The following is a 13,670-nucleotide window of genomic DNA, read 5'->3' as shown; positions in this document are numbered from 1 at the left end:
GTGCCAGTGGCAGGAACAGGAACCGCCCATCTCTCCTGTCAGGACAGGCCTGGCCATCTTGCCTCTGTTCCTACGCTGTTGGCTGGCACTCTGGAATCATCCCTTCTGTTGGTCTGGATCTCTGTCCTCTGCTGGGTGGGGCTCAGTGCCCTCCCTTCCCTCTCCCCAGCATGCCTCTCTTTACATTTGGGAGCTGTCCCTGGGAGCAAAGCTTAGGCAAAGGGTCTCCACTACAGCTTCTGGGTCACCCGCTGGTGAGTTGTACACACCCGGGGAGACTCCTGGACTGGCAAGTCCAAGAAAGGGTGTGCCAGCAGGTGGGGTTGTCATTCTGAGCAGCTGCTCTGGACCTGCCTCTGTGATCCTGCTGTTTGGGAGCAGCTGAGCCTGGGTCAGGGAAATGGGCCCAAGCCCTCGAGTGCCAGCTGCCATTAGCTGTAGCCTCGCAGAGCACAGCCTGCCCTCCCTTCACACTGCACACAAACTAAAACCCAACTCCTCCACACGCCACTCACAGTGACACAGCCGACACAACTTGGTAGGCAGATTGTCCTGAATTCAGCCTGTTAGACACAAAGTGCCAAGCACCGTTCCCAGGGACAAAACAGTGCCTGTCTCTCCCTATCCCAGTGGAGAAAACAGGGTGGGGAGCTGAGGACCTGAGTTCGATTCCCAGCATGTGTGCATGCGCAGACACACAGACACACACGCACACAGGAAAGATAAATGTTGTGTATGCATGTATAATATTTTGAGTTCTTACATATATAAGTTAATTTGAAAGTAAATATAAAGGAGCTCTTTTCCTGAAGCAGAGTACAGTGTGTGACAGGATGACAGCCGGGAAATGAATAGTGGAATAGGGTTGGCAAGCTGTGGTGACTTTTAAATCAGACAGTCTGGGCCAGGCAGTGGCCTGAGCAGGTAGCAAGCGGTCTGGGGGGGGTAGTGTCTGAGTAGGGAGCCAAGGGGAGTGCGGGTGCCAGTTCTGTGGACAGCTGGCAGAGCCCTGGGCAGAGGTGGGGTCCTGTCAGGCAGGAACAGGAGGCCAGTGTGACTGGGGGGGGCGGGGCAGGGGCGAGCAGGCCAGGTGGAGCAGCCCGGGAGATCTGAAGTAAGCAGATGGAGCGTGAATGGTATGCAGCCCACCTAGTTGTGCCATGGAGACACCTGCACAGGGCGTGGGGCAGAGTGACAGAGAGAGGTCAGTGCCTGACGGCGACACAGACCAGGACAGCAACTGCAGAGGCCATGGGGTGGGGCTGGTCTCTGGCCATAGTGAGATGCAGCCAGCATGGTTCACCGAGATGGGAACCTGGCACAGAGGAGAGACTTTTGCCAGGAAAGCCCACCAGCATTCACATGGACTGATGCTTCTCAGGCTATTCAGTGTCTCCAAGCCTTGGCTTACTCATCTGCAAAATAGGTGTGTGGATAGATAGTTCCAAGATGGCTGAAAAGCTACTCTTTCAGTCTCAGGCTCTGGGGCCAGGAGTGATCAGGGAAGGCCTTGAGGAAGTGACTTAGACCAGGTCCAGTTGATGAGGAAGAGGAGAACAGAGCAGACAGGCCTCAGTGGTGGAAAGGAGGGAGCCAGAAGCTATTAATACACGAACAGGCCCCCAGATCCTGGTACCCACCCTTTAAAGCAGACCTGCAGGTCTGGGACCTGAGTGTGTTTTGTGAACACTGTGATCCTCAATTTTTATAACATCTTTGGAAAGGACATGCCTAGGCAGAAAGGAATGAAGTCTGGCTGCTGGTCCGCTAGAGTGTTAACCTCCTGGCCTGGCTCTGCATAACCACAGGGTCTGCTGAGTACGAGGAGACTCTTCTGTATGGCAGCCAGAGTGGCAAGCCTGGTCGCTCTGGGCTCTGGCACCATCCCATAGCGGAACAAACAAACCTCCCTTCACAGATAATGGCCTCATTGAGTATTGTGCCCATGGCCAGTGCCCAGCACTAGGCAGCTCAGCCTGGGTAAGTTTCCTCTCTTGGATGCTTAGCAAAATATTTACACTACGCCTTTCTAGTAAGACTGTTCCTGGGAGCCAGCAAGCAGAGAGAAATAGAGAAACTCCCTCAATCCCTGCTTTACCCCCACATCCCCAGGAACTTGCCTTCCACGGTAGGGAAGGGTTTGACTCATGCCCAGTGTGTTAGTCTGGCTCCAATATTGCTCACCAGGGTTCTGTTATGAAGCAGGACCTGAAACTAGAAGATGCTAGAAGGCCAGGCCAGCATCGGTATCAACCTGGTATCCTCAACAGAAGACTATGTGTTGTTGCGGACAGGATGTGGCTGGTTGCTTCCATCTTCCCTCACATGCCCTTTTCAAAAGGACTCTCTCTCTCTCTCTCTCTCTCTCTCTCTCTCTCTCTCTCTCTCTCTCTCTCTCTCTCTCTCTCTCTCTCTCTCTCTCTCTCTCTGTGTGTGCATGTGTGTGTGTCTCTGTGTGTGTGTGTGTGTGAGAGAGAGAGAGAGACACAGAGACACAAAAGACAGACAGATTGATGAGTAAGTGAGTGAGTGAGTGAGTGAGTGAGTGAGTGAGTGAGTGAGTGAGTGAGTGGAGGGTCTCAATACCAAAGCTGTGAAGCCTGCTTTCTCAACCTTCTGTTGTGGCACAGTTGGCATCTAGGAACATCCATCCCCCTGAGTGGGGCTTTCAGTGAGAAGAGAGGGCATAGGCCAGCTCAGTGCTGATGGTGCCGCTCTCCTAGGGTCCCTGCACCAGACCATTCACCATGTTGTCGGAGGAAATAGGGACAGTGTCTCTGTCCTTTACCCACTAGAAAATTGGCCAGAGATGTCCTGTGCAGCCATTTTGTATAGAATTGAAGCCAGTGAGCAAAATCTACATGGCTCATCAGTAGGAAAATGCCTTGAACCACAGGCTGCATCACTGTTGTAACCCAAGACACACATCCTCCTTGGCCCAGGATCCCACTTTTTCTGGAAATCTGCCTTGTGAAACAACAGCACCAGGGTATGAAGATGCATGCGCAAAAGGATGCTTACTGCAAAATTCTAGAGGAAAAACCAAGGTTATAAAAACTCAAGAGCAAGGTGGTGATGGTGCATGCCTTTAACTCCAGCACTCGGGAGGCAGAGACAGGCAGGTCTCTGAGTTCAAGGCCAGCCTGGTCTACAAAGTGAGTTCCAGGTCAGCCAGGGCTACACAAAGAAACCCTGACTTGAAAACAAAACAAACAAACAAAAAAGTTGAAAGCAAAATTAAGATCAAAGAAAGGCACTGCATCCAAACCATCACCCTCCATTCGGCAGGAGCAAGCAGACCTTGTGCCTCCTTAGAAAAGCAATGTGGTACCCCAACGAGGAGTGCAGGGTCTGAAGACAGGTCCCACCTGAGTTCTAGGTCCCACCACTTACAAGTTTGCATGGCTTCACTGACTATCTATTTCCTCTTCAGTTCAGGAGAGGTTATAACAGTATCTGCCCTATGGGCTTGTGAGGAGGAGTAACTGAACTGCTGTGTATGGCAAACTTAAAATCGTGTCTGGTGCACATTAACCGCTAAAAAGAAAATCTGACCTTTGATCTAGAAAGATTGTCTAGGAACAAAGCCAAGTGCAGAGAAATGTATATAGGGTAATGACATTTTCATAAAATCAAAGGTTACCTTAACTTAACCCCATCCCACACATAAAAGAAGGAAGTAGGAAGGGATTGAGGGAAGGAAGGAAGGAAGTTATGGAGGGAGAAAGTGATAAAGCAAGGGAGGAAGAAGGAAGAAAAAGAGGAAAGGTAATCGGTGCCATCCTGGGTACGGTCTCCAAGGAAGCTCAAGCCAGTGCCCTTGAAACCGGAAGGCCTACAGTTTACATGCTTTTTGTCCCGTCTTCAGGAGGGGTACAAAGGCGTTGGCTAGTGGTGCATTTTTACATGCAGGCTCCTTTCCCTAATGTTACATCCATCTGCAGGGCCGCATGGCTCCAGTCAGAGCTGTCTGAGTCAGCCAGACCCAGATTGGACCGTATGAGCCAGTGATACTTTGGCCCTGGCTAAGGTGGACTCTGCCCTTTGTGGCCACACAACACTGAGAACCACACACTCTGGGATTGGAAGGACAGTTGACAGACAGAGAAGATGCCACCTGGGGTAGAGCCATCATGGAAATCAAAGCCACTCCATCCACTTGAGGTGAGATCTGAGTGTGATATTAGCAGAGGAAACTGATTTGGTGCAGGGAGCCTGGACTTCTTTTTGTATTTAATGCATGCGCTGGGTGGTTTTTAATGATTGCTATTATTATTTAATGTATATGGGTATTTTGTCTGCGTGTATGTCTGGTTGTCACATGCATCCCTGATGCCCACAGAGGCATTGGATCTCCTGGGACTGGAGTTACAGACAGTTGTGAGCCACCATGTGGATTATGGGACGAGAAGCTGGGTCCTGTGGGAGAGGTGCAAGTGCTCTCAGCTGCGAAGCCGTCTCTCTATCCCCACCATTGGTTTGTTTTGTTTGCCTTTGTTGTCATATTGGCATAAGCTGGAGTCATCTGGGAAGACGAAGCCTCGGATGAGGAATTGCCTCCATCAAATTGGCCTATGGACACGTCTGGGATTTTCTTGATTGATGTAGGCAGTGCCACCCCTAGGCAGGTGGCTCTGGATAGTGTGGTAGACCGAGCAAGCCAGTAAGCATTGCCTGCTTTAGCTCCTGCCTCCAGATTCCTGGGTTCAGTTCCTGCCCTGACTTCCCTCAATGGTGGACTGCAAGTTGTAAGACGAAATAAATCCTTTCCTCCCTAAGTTGCTGTTGTTCATGGTGCAATAGAAAGCAACTAGAACCATGCACATATAAAATGTTTTTCAGCATTTTAGTCTCATATATGCTAATGTAATGAATGCCAGAATGTGTACCACCCTGTAACAACCATAGCAGAGCCCCACAGAGCCCTCCCCATCTCAACCCCTTGTCTCAGAAGCACTGTCATTTTGATTTGAAATTACCACCCCACAGAGTTCCAAGTGCTGGATCCCCCTCCCCTGTCTCACTACCTCAGAGGTTTTCCATGGTAGGTGGAGACCCATGCCTTTCTGCCCAAAGTTTTCCTGAGCACCTTCAGCAATGCCATATCGTTGCCCCATCTTGCAGTAAGGAAACCAAAACTGGGACCCAGGACTCGCCTTGTTATGGCCTGGTGTTGTTGGCATGTTCCTTCTCCCCCTGGGTCTCAGCACTTTCTGTCAAGGGCAAGCTTTAACCCAGACACTGCTAAGAGCCAACTGAACTCCTATGATATGGAGGGGAAGCCGCCCAGCCCCAGGCATGTGATAGAAATGAGGCCACGCCCCTGGAGGGAAAAGGTAGGCTTCACTATTCATAAGGTGTCACATGCCCCAGCAGGCCTCAGGGACTAAAGCCTAGGCGTAGAACACTAGTAGAACATAGGGGACTTGGAAACTGAGGTGAAATTCCTTATGTCTATTTAATTCCATTTTTTAAAAAGATGCTGGCAGTATTCCTGGGATCCTTATTGCTTAGGATGAGACTGTGTTGAAACAAGACAGACACAAGTGAGTGTGGATATTAGGTGAGTAACACTATAGGATGGTATGCATTTCTGATAAGACTCTTAATGGAGAGCTCCAGATGGCACAGCATCTCAAACATGAACTATTGCCTTAAGGACAAGCTCACGGGGCATTCTCAGATCCTGGGAGAGCCAAATGCCTAGCCCCGAGCTGGCATGGAAGCCAGGAAGTAGAAGGGGGTGGTGGCTTAATGAATGGTTCTCAACTTAAAACAACCTGGAAGAAATTGCCTTCATCTCCCGGGGCCAAGGAGCACTCTAATCTGTGGTTGGACTATGCAGCTACCTACGATGTCCTTCTTTGAGTGCCGGAGTAGTGCACAGTAGAATTACTATGATGGGCTTTTCTACTTGCTCATCCACCTTCTTCCTCTCCTTCTGGTCTAGATCTTAGATTTTCCACATTCTCTCTCCTGACTGAGATACACCTGTGAGCGAGCTACAACTGTAGATGGATAAAGATGGGGCTAGCTAATTGACTGGTGAATGACAGACAGCACACGGCCAAATCCTTCTTGACTCTGCTTGGTCTTAAGGGTTTCCTGTTAGGAGTTTTTCCCTGCCAAAAGGATGCATGGGTTAGATAGGGCATTGAACAATTGGGGTGACCAGCATCTGTCTTGCACTCCCAAATAGGAACCAAGCAATGAGCTTTTGGGTCATCTGAGAAATAGCTTCTACCTTCACTCCCAGATGGGCATGCCCTGAGCTGCTGGCCTCTGATGACATTCCCTCATCAGATAATTAGATCTTCAGGCGGCTGTTCTCAACGGTCTTGGACCCCAATGGATATTGTGAATACAGTCCATCAGCTCCTAACCACTCCCATCCTGCAGCCTATGTTGTGAACACACTTTGGTCTCACAATGACACTGGCCAGGCCTGTGTACCTGCTGCCAGACACAGAAGGGTGTGTGTCACAGTGTCAGCTCCAACCTGCATGTCCTAATTAGGGTCACTACTGCTGTGATGAGACACCATGACCAAAAGACCAAGTTGGGGAGTAAAGAGTTTACTTGGCTTACACTTCTGTATCATTGTTCATCATCGAAGGAAGTCAGGACAGGAACTTAAACAGGGCAGAAGCCTGGAGGCAGAAGCTGATGCAGATGCCATGCAGGAATGTTGCTTACTGGCTTATTCAACATGGCCTCCTCAGCCTTCTTTCCTACAGAACCTAGGACCACCAGCCCAGGTATGGCACCACCCACAATGGGCTGGGTCCTCCCCCATCAGTCACTAATCAATAAAATGCCCTGCAGGCTTGTGTACAGCCTGATCTTATTGGGGCATTTTCTTAACTGAGGTTCCCTTTTCTGAGATGACTTTAGGTTGTGTCAAGTTGATATAAAACTAGACAGGACACTGCATTGTGAACACCATATCCTCAGAGCCACTGGGGGTCAAGGCACTCTAAGAAACATCATGCATCCTTGGAGTTCTCAAATCAAGTGGCCAAGACGCTTACACCAAGAGAAAGAAGCCAAACATTATGGGCCACATTTCTGAATGGTTCTATATCTGTGAAATTTTCAGAGATGATGAACTCACATAGATAGAAACCTGTGGGGAACTTGGAGGAAGAGAATGTAAAATGAGTGGTTATGGGTACAGGGATCCTTTATAGAACGATAAAGTGTTCTGGAATTAGATGACTAAGAAATCGTGTGATGGTTGATAGAAAGGTCCACACTTGGGTTGTGGCTACAGCTCAGTGGTACAGTACTTGCCTGGCATGAATGAAATCCTGGGTTTAATCCCTAACATAAGAGGTAAAGGACTAAAATGTTGTATAAACATAACTTTTACTGAGTATGATGGCTTGCACTGAGTATAAAGACTGAGACAAGAGGGTTGCCATGAGTTTGAGACTAACCTGGGCCACATACTCAGTTCTAGGCCAGCCTGAGAGACAGACTGACACCCTAACTCAAAAAGTAATGGTAGATATGGTGGGATTGCTCAGTGGGTAAAGGTACTTGCTGTAAGCCTAACGACATGAATTCAGTCTCCAGGACCACATGTGGAAGGAGAGGACTGATTCCTGCAAATTGTCCTCTGACTGCCACATGCTCACCATGACACACACATGTGCCTGATCATACAAACACACACAAAGAAATGTAATAATAATAATAAGAAGAAGAAGAAGAAGAAGAAGAAATAAATGATATATACTCTTAAAGGGTGAATTATATGGTATATTATTATGAGTTTTTCCCAAAGTTAAATGACACCTCTAAAGAGTCATGGTTGTAAGAAGGAAGCTGGATCAAAATTTAGAAAATTTTCCAGATATGGTGCCTTTAATCCTAGCACTCAGGAAGAAGAGATAGATCTGTCTCTGTGAGTTCAAGGCCAGCCTGATCTACATAGCTACTTTCAGGACATCCAGCGATACACAGGACTCTATCTCAAAACATGAACAAAAATTTTAGAAAATTATATTTAGTGGTAGATTAATGTACCCTCTGGTTTAAGAAATTAAGAGTTCAGAGTTGAGGTGGTATCTATAACCTGTCCATTCACTGAGCTTTTCCTTTCTTTCCATTCATCTACTATTCACTCCCAAACAATCTACGAGTGCCTACTTAGCGTCAGACACAGGACTTGACGGTGATTCAGACACAGTCCCTCCAATTCTGTAAGAATGTCTAATTACAGGATATCTATGAACAGTCACAAGCCACCCCCACAAGTCGTAGTGTGTGTCAGCCATCACTGACAGCTTCCACTGAAATGTAGAATTGATCTGTTCATTTCATGGATGTGGGAGGAGAATGGAGGTTACCGGGGAGTCGGGAAGGTGGGGAGGGAAGTGGTCAGTGGGAACCAGGTCACAAAAGAACAATTCCTGGTACTCTGTTATGCTGTAAGGTGACTATGGTCAGGAGTATGTAATATGCATATCAGAATAGCTAGCCAGAGGATCTGGAATGTTCTCTATCACAAAGAAGGGGTAACTCAATGAGGTGCTAGCTATGGTGATGTCCTGATTTAATCATGACACTGTGTGTACACAGGTCCAAAATTGCATCATAGCTGATAAATATATAAAATTATGTATCAATTGAAAAATCAAATGTAGGTCAAAAAGCATTGGCAGCTGTCATTGCTACAAAAAAGCACTGTGAAAGACCTGGGCTGGAAAGCAGGGTCAGATCCTCTGGGAAAGAGAAGCACTATGTACTTGAACCCAAACCTCTTGGGAAACCCAGACAGAGGAATGTGGGACTGGGAGTACTGGAGTTCTGAGAAGTGATTGGGTAGGCCCTGTGGGCAGGTGGGAGCAGGGCCAATCCTGAAAGGAAGAGATGGACCAGTGTATGCCTACCTTGCATGGCTGACACAGTGACCAGTGTGTGCTGACACAGTGACCAGTGTGTGCTTATCTTGCCATGGCTGACACAGTGACCAGTGTGTGCTGACACAGTGACTAGTGTGTGCTTACCTTGCATGGTTGACACAGTGACCAGTGTGTGTTTACCTTGCATGGCTGACACAATGGCCAACCCTCCCAGTTGTGACCTCCACTAATTTCTCCCTAGGGCATCCCCATTGCCTCTGTCCAAGTGCCTCAGGAGACTCCCTGGGTAATTCCCAGGAAGAGCAGCTATAGTAACCCTGATGTCCAGGGTATAACATCATGTTTTCCTCAGGCTCTGGGTGAAGGCCCCAGCTCTGTTAGCACTGAAGTGCAAAGATGAGGGGTGGCTGGTGCCCTGGCACTCTGTAAGAGGCCTGCAGTGGCCCTGACTCTAAGCCTTTGTGGGCCATTTCTTATATCCATTAGCCATCAGCACATCATACTTGTTCAGACTCGGGACAGGACAGGACAGGAATCTAGAGATGAGTCAGATGCCAGGCAGGACCCAGAAAGCATTTGGAGTCGTAGGGAAGCCTGGGGCTACGGAGATAGATGACTGGATTCATCCCAGCTGTGTCTGCCTCTGTCCCCTCATCTGTACAATGGGTGAGAAGGGTCCTTCAGATGGGTGGGGGACAGGGGTGTTCAAAAGAACTCATCAGTCATGACGTGATGTCTAGACAATGTGCTTATAGTCCAGGAACAGATGAAGTTGTCATCAACTGGTTCCCTCCCAGGGATGAATTTAGATAGAAACAGTGAGACAGGCTGTGAAGGCTAAATTACTACACTAATTCAAGATGGGAATACTCTGGTTAGCATTGGTGTCATCTGAAGTGGAGCTGGAGGCCATCACAGTGCGGGGGGGGGGACACTGGCCGCCTCAGGGAGAAATTGGTGACCAGTTGGTTTGCTCTAGACAAAGAATGAAGAGGAGGCAGCTGTCAGAGGGGGTGCTGAACCCCTGAGAGTAGGCAGAAAATGGAGAGGGGCTGGAGGGCAATAGAGAGGCAGGAGGGAGGAGCTTGAGGATACAAGGTGGGGTTGACACACTGGGCAGAGTGTCTTGAGAACAGGAGAAGATGGGCATCGAGGCTCCTGCACAGAGCCCAGGGAGCCAGAGCATCAGTGCCCACAAGCACAGGGATCCAGCAGGAGGTCAGGGCCGGGGAGGTCCTGCTGGGGTAACCCAGGGTAGGGATCAGAAGGACCCAAAATGTCTTAGCAGATCAGAGCCCAGAACACAACTGTACATAGCACCCTCCTTCTCGCTGAAGGTGAACCTGAGTCGCCTGCAAGACGAGGGTCTCTGGCTCCTGTGCTCACACGACACCCCAGTTTTCCCTTGTTGAAGTGCTGTGAGGCCGTGATGAGGCCGTGAGGACATGCATTTGACTTTTCCTACCTCAGTTTCCTCACTTAGAAGACAGACTCACAAACACTGCTGCACAGATGTGAGGACCAAGTGTGCCTAGGGTCACAGTGTACAGGCTCACATCAGCCAGCCCTTCTTGTTGCTGTCCCTGTTGCTCTGAAGTTTGTCATTAGGTAGAATCCGTCTTCTTAAACCACCACACTTTTTCCAACAGGCTGTTTGTTTTTCTCTTGGCTTGTTGGGCCTGCTGCAGTGGAGGAAGCAGACTTACGCTGTGATCCATCCCACTTAGCATTTGTGTTCATCCATTCATTCACTTGTTCATAATGCAATGGGCACCCAGCAGCCTGTGCTTGGGGCATTGGAAAACAGAGAGTCCCCACTGTGTACATCTTGGGGCATTGGAAAACAGAGAGTCCCCACTGTGTACATCTTTGGACCCAGGCCCCACCCACAGCCTGTAAACTTCTGCCAGGGTGAAATTTTCAAAAATCACTTGACTTGAGACGAGAAGGGATGTGTGAGCTGTGGGGGTATATTTTTTTAACAGCCTCAGAAAACCATCCAGGACTCTAACCTTCTGCCCCACGAGGATAGAGCAGGGGATTGGAGGATAGCTGAGACTCCTGGAGGGCATGGCCTGGCCCCAAGGACTTCTAGACCTAAGACGTTGTCAAAACAGGAAGATCTGGGTCAGGGCCTAAAGTGAGAATTCCTGACCCAAAAATAAGGTTGGAATTCAGTATTTATTGAGATTAACTGAACTCCCATGGCCCTCAAGGAACAGGCCTGGCTGTGCCCTGACCCATGGAATCCTCTACAAGACTGTGTTTGGAGACACCAGGCCAGTCAGGTGTGAGGCCTGAGGTACCCACTGCCTTGTCTGCCGTCAGTGTCCCGTCTCTAGCTGCCCCCATGCAGCTGGTTTTCAGGAATTGGTTTTCTTGGCCTCTCTACAGTGTTGCCTTTAAGAGGATGCATGGGAGCTTCCTCTCTCCACTCTGGAAAACCCCTGTCAGCCACCAGCTTCCATCTTCTTGTTCTCACAGATTCACCCGCCCTTTGATAGATGCCATCTGTGTGTCTTCAAAGTACTAGGGACGTGAACCAGACAGGCTCCATGCACTAAAAGAACTCACAACGAGAGGAGAGAAAAGTCTATGAAGATATTAAGTTTCCACCCCGTGAGAAGCAAGAGAGAGGGGCATTGTGTCCATGGAGCAGGGAAGTCAGAAGCTCAGTGGAGAACATGAGTGTGGGATGGTGTGTTCTGAGTTTTCCAGGAAACAGAACTAAAAGATAGGGACACACACCGTATAGATAAGCAAAACTAAGCTCAGCATTGGCAATGGGACTGATGAGCTAAGAAAATAAATTTAGACATAGATCAGGGGAGTGCCAGCCTACAATCCCACGGCCAGAGAATCTGGGGAACAGAACCTTCATCCAATGGCTGATGGAAGCAGAGGCAGACACCCACAAGTAAACACTGAGCTGAACTCAAGGAACCCAGTGACAGAGAGGGAGGACTGATGAGCAAAGGGGTTAAGACTGGGCTGGTTTAACCCCCAGAAACAGCTGACCTGACAAGGGTTAGCTCTTGAATCCCAGACTGATGGCTGGGAATCCAGCATGGGACTGATCAAGACCCCCTGAATGTGGGTGTCAGTGAGGAGGCCTAGGCAATCTATGGGGCCTTGGGTAGTAGATCAGTATTTATCCCTGGCATACAAATGGACTTTGGGTGCCCATCCCACAATGAGAGATGCACTCTCACCCTGGACTCTCAGGGGAGGGTCTAGGCCCTGCCATGGATGAAATGACAGACTATGGACACCCCCATGGAGGGCCTCACTCTCCCTAGGGAAATGAGGGATATTGGGGGCTTGGTGGGAGGGCATGGGAGGAGGGGAGGGAGAGAGGGACCTGGGATTGACATGTGAAGCAACCTTGTTTCTAATTTAAATTTAAATTTTAAATTTTAAATTAAAAAAAAACTTCCCCTCAAAAAAAAAAAAAGAAATTGTAGTTTGTGACAAAAAAAAAGCAAATGAGAAGCCCCTGAGATGCTAACAGCATCAACTGTGCTGGACACTGTGGTGGTGAGCACTTGAGACAGAGTCCTCTAAACAATCTGGGAGGGAGGGAGGGATTGACCGACTATAATGCTGGCCCCAGGAGGCAGTCTGCTGGCAGTCTCTTACTCCTCTACAGTAGCCAACCTTTTCCTGTTAAGATGATCAAGTGATTCATAAGGCCCACCCACATTATAGAAGGTGTTCTGTTTTATGCAAAATCTGGATTTAAATGTCAGTCTCACCTGAAAAAAATAACTTTACAGAATCTTCTAGAATATTGTTTGATCAAATATCTAGGACTGTGACCTAACCATGTTGACATATTATATTAACTAGCAGATGGATAGGAAAGACATTGAGGAGTTTGCCACATGTATAGGAGAGAGGAAGGGCATATCAGCAATGGGATCAGCTTATGTTGGGAGAACTCTGAAATTTATACAGACTGGAGAGAGAATGGAGAGGGGTGTTAGAGATAAACCCAAGAAAGAGACCTTGAGAGTCAGGTAGTCAGGTCTGCCTAAAATAACCCTTACAGAGCCCTACACTGAGGCATCTTTGGGAATCAGCTGTGCCTTGGACAGCCACTAGAGCTGTTCTGAACCTATGGGTCATGACCCCTTTGACAAACCTCTATCTCCAAAAATATTTATAACTCATAATAGTAGCAAAATTACATTATGGTTGGGGAGTCACCAAAACGTGAGGAACTGTGTTAAAGGGTCGAGGCACTAGGAAGACAGAGAACCACTGGTGTAGAGCATGGGATGGAAACCCTCCCCTGGGATACTCAGTGTAGACAGCACACTGACTCTCAGTTCCTTTGACTGACAGAGGATGGGACAGACCGATAGGCTTCCTCCAAAGGCTGTTCCTGAGGCGGAAAGGGGAAGATCAGCCTGTCAGGTATCTACATAGAAGTCTGAGGCACCTTGAGGAGTCCGATCACTGATGCTATCAGTGGACCATCAGGCTCCAGGAGAACAGTTACCCTGGTGTGGAAGCATCAGGTGCGCCATGAGGTAGACTCTACAGAGTTCTGAAATGATGCCTCTCCATTAGAAGTCACATCTGTCCTTTTGGTGTCCCCACTGACAGAACTCTAGCTTCTCCCTAGGAATCATCGGGATGAGCTAGCAAGGTATTTTTGAAAGAATGACATCATGATAGTTTTGAAAACAAGATAGGAAGCCTCCCTTGGGTCATAAATATGTGAAGTCTTAAGAAAATAGGATACACATGAAATGTGTAAACAAAATCAGAGCCAAAAGCACCACATCCCAGAAC

General features: G+C 48.5%; 1 protein-coding gene across 5 annotated transcripts in view; it reads left to right on the top strand.

The window, feature by feature from the left end:
* Hivep3 (HIVEP zinc finger 3) overlaps window positions 1–13,670 on the top strand; it is a 411,053-nt gene that overhangs the window by 342,993 nt on the left and 54,390 nt on the right. Inside the window, exon 1 of one of the 5 annotated variants that reach the window (XM_040756761.1) lies at window positions 3,941–4,164. The exons of the other annotated variants lie outside the window; for them this stretch is intronic. The gene's annotated coding sequence lies outside the window, so the exon portion shown is untranslated. Of the gene's footprint in view, window positions 1–3,940; window positions 4,165–13,670 lie in introns of those variants that run through there. 5 annotated transcript variants of the gene reach the window in all.

Source organism: Mesocricetus auratus, unplaced genomic scaffold, assembly GCF_017639785.1.
Source record: "Mesocricetus auratus isolate SY011 unplaced genomic scaffold, BCM_Maur_2.0 Super-Scaffold_100014, whole genome shotgun sequence".
NCBI classification, from domain to species: Eukaryota; Metazoa; Chordata; class Mammalia; order Rodentia; family Cricetidae; genus Mesocricetus; species Mesocricetus auratus.
Note: the sequence above shows the minus strand (reverse complement) of the source record. Positions and strands in the feature narration are given on the sequence as shown.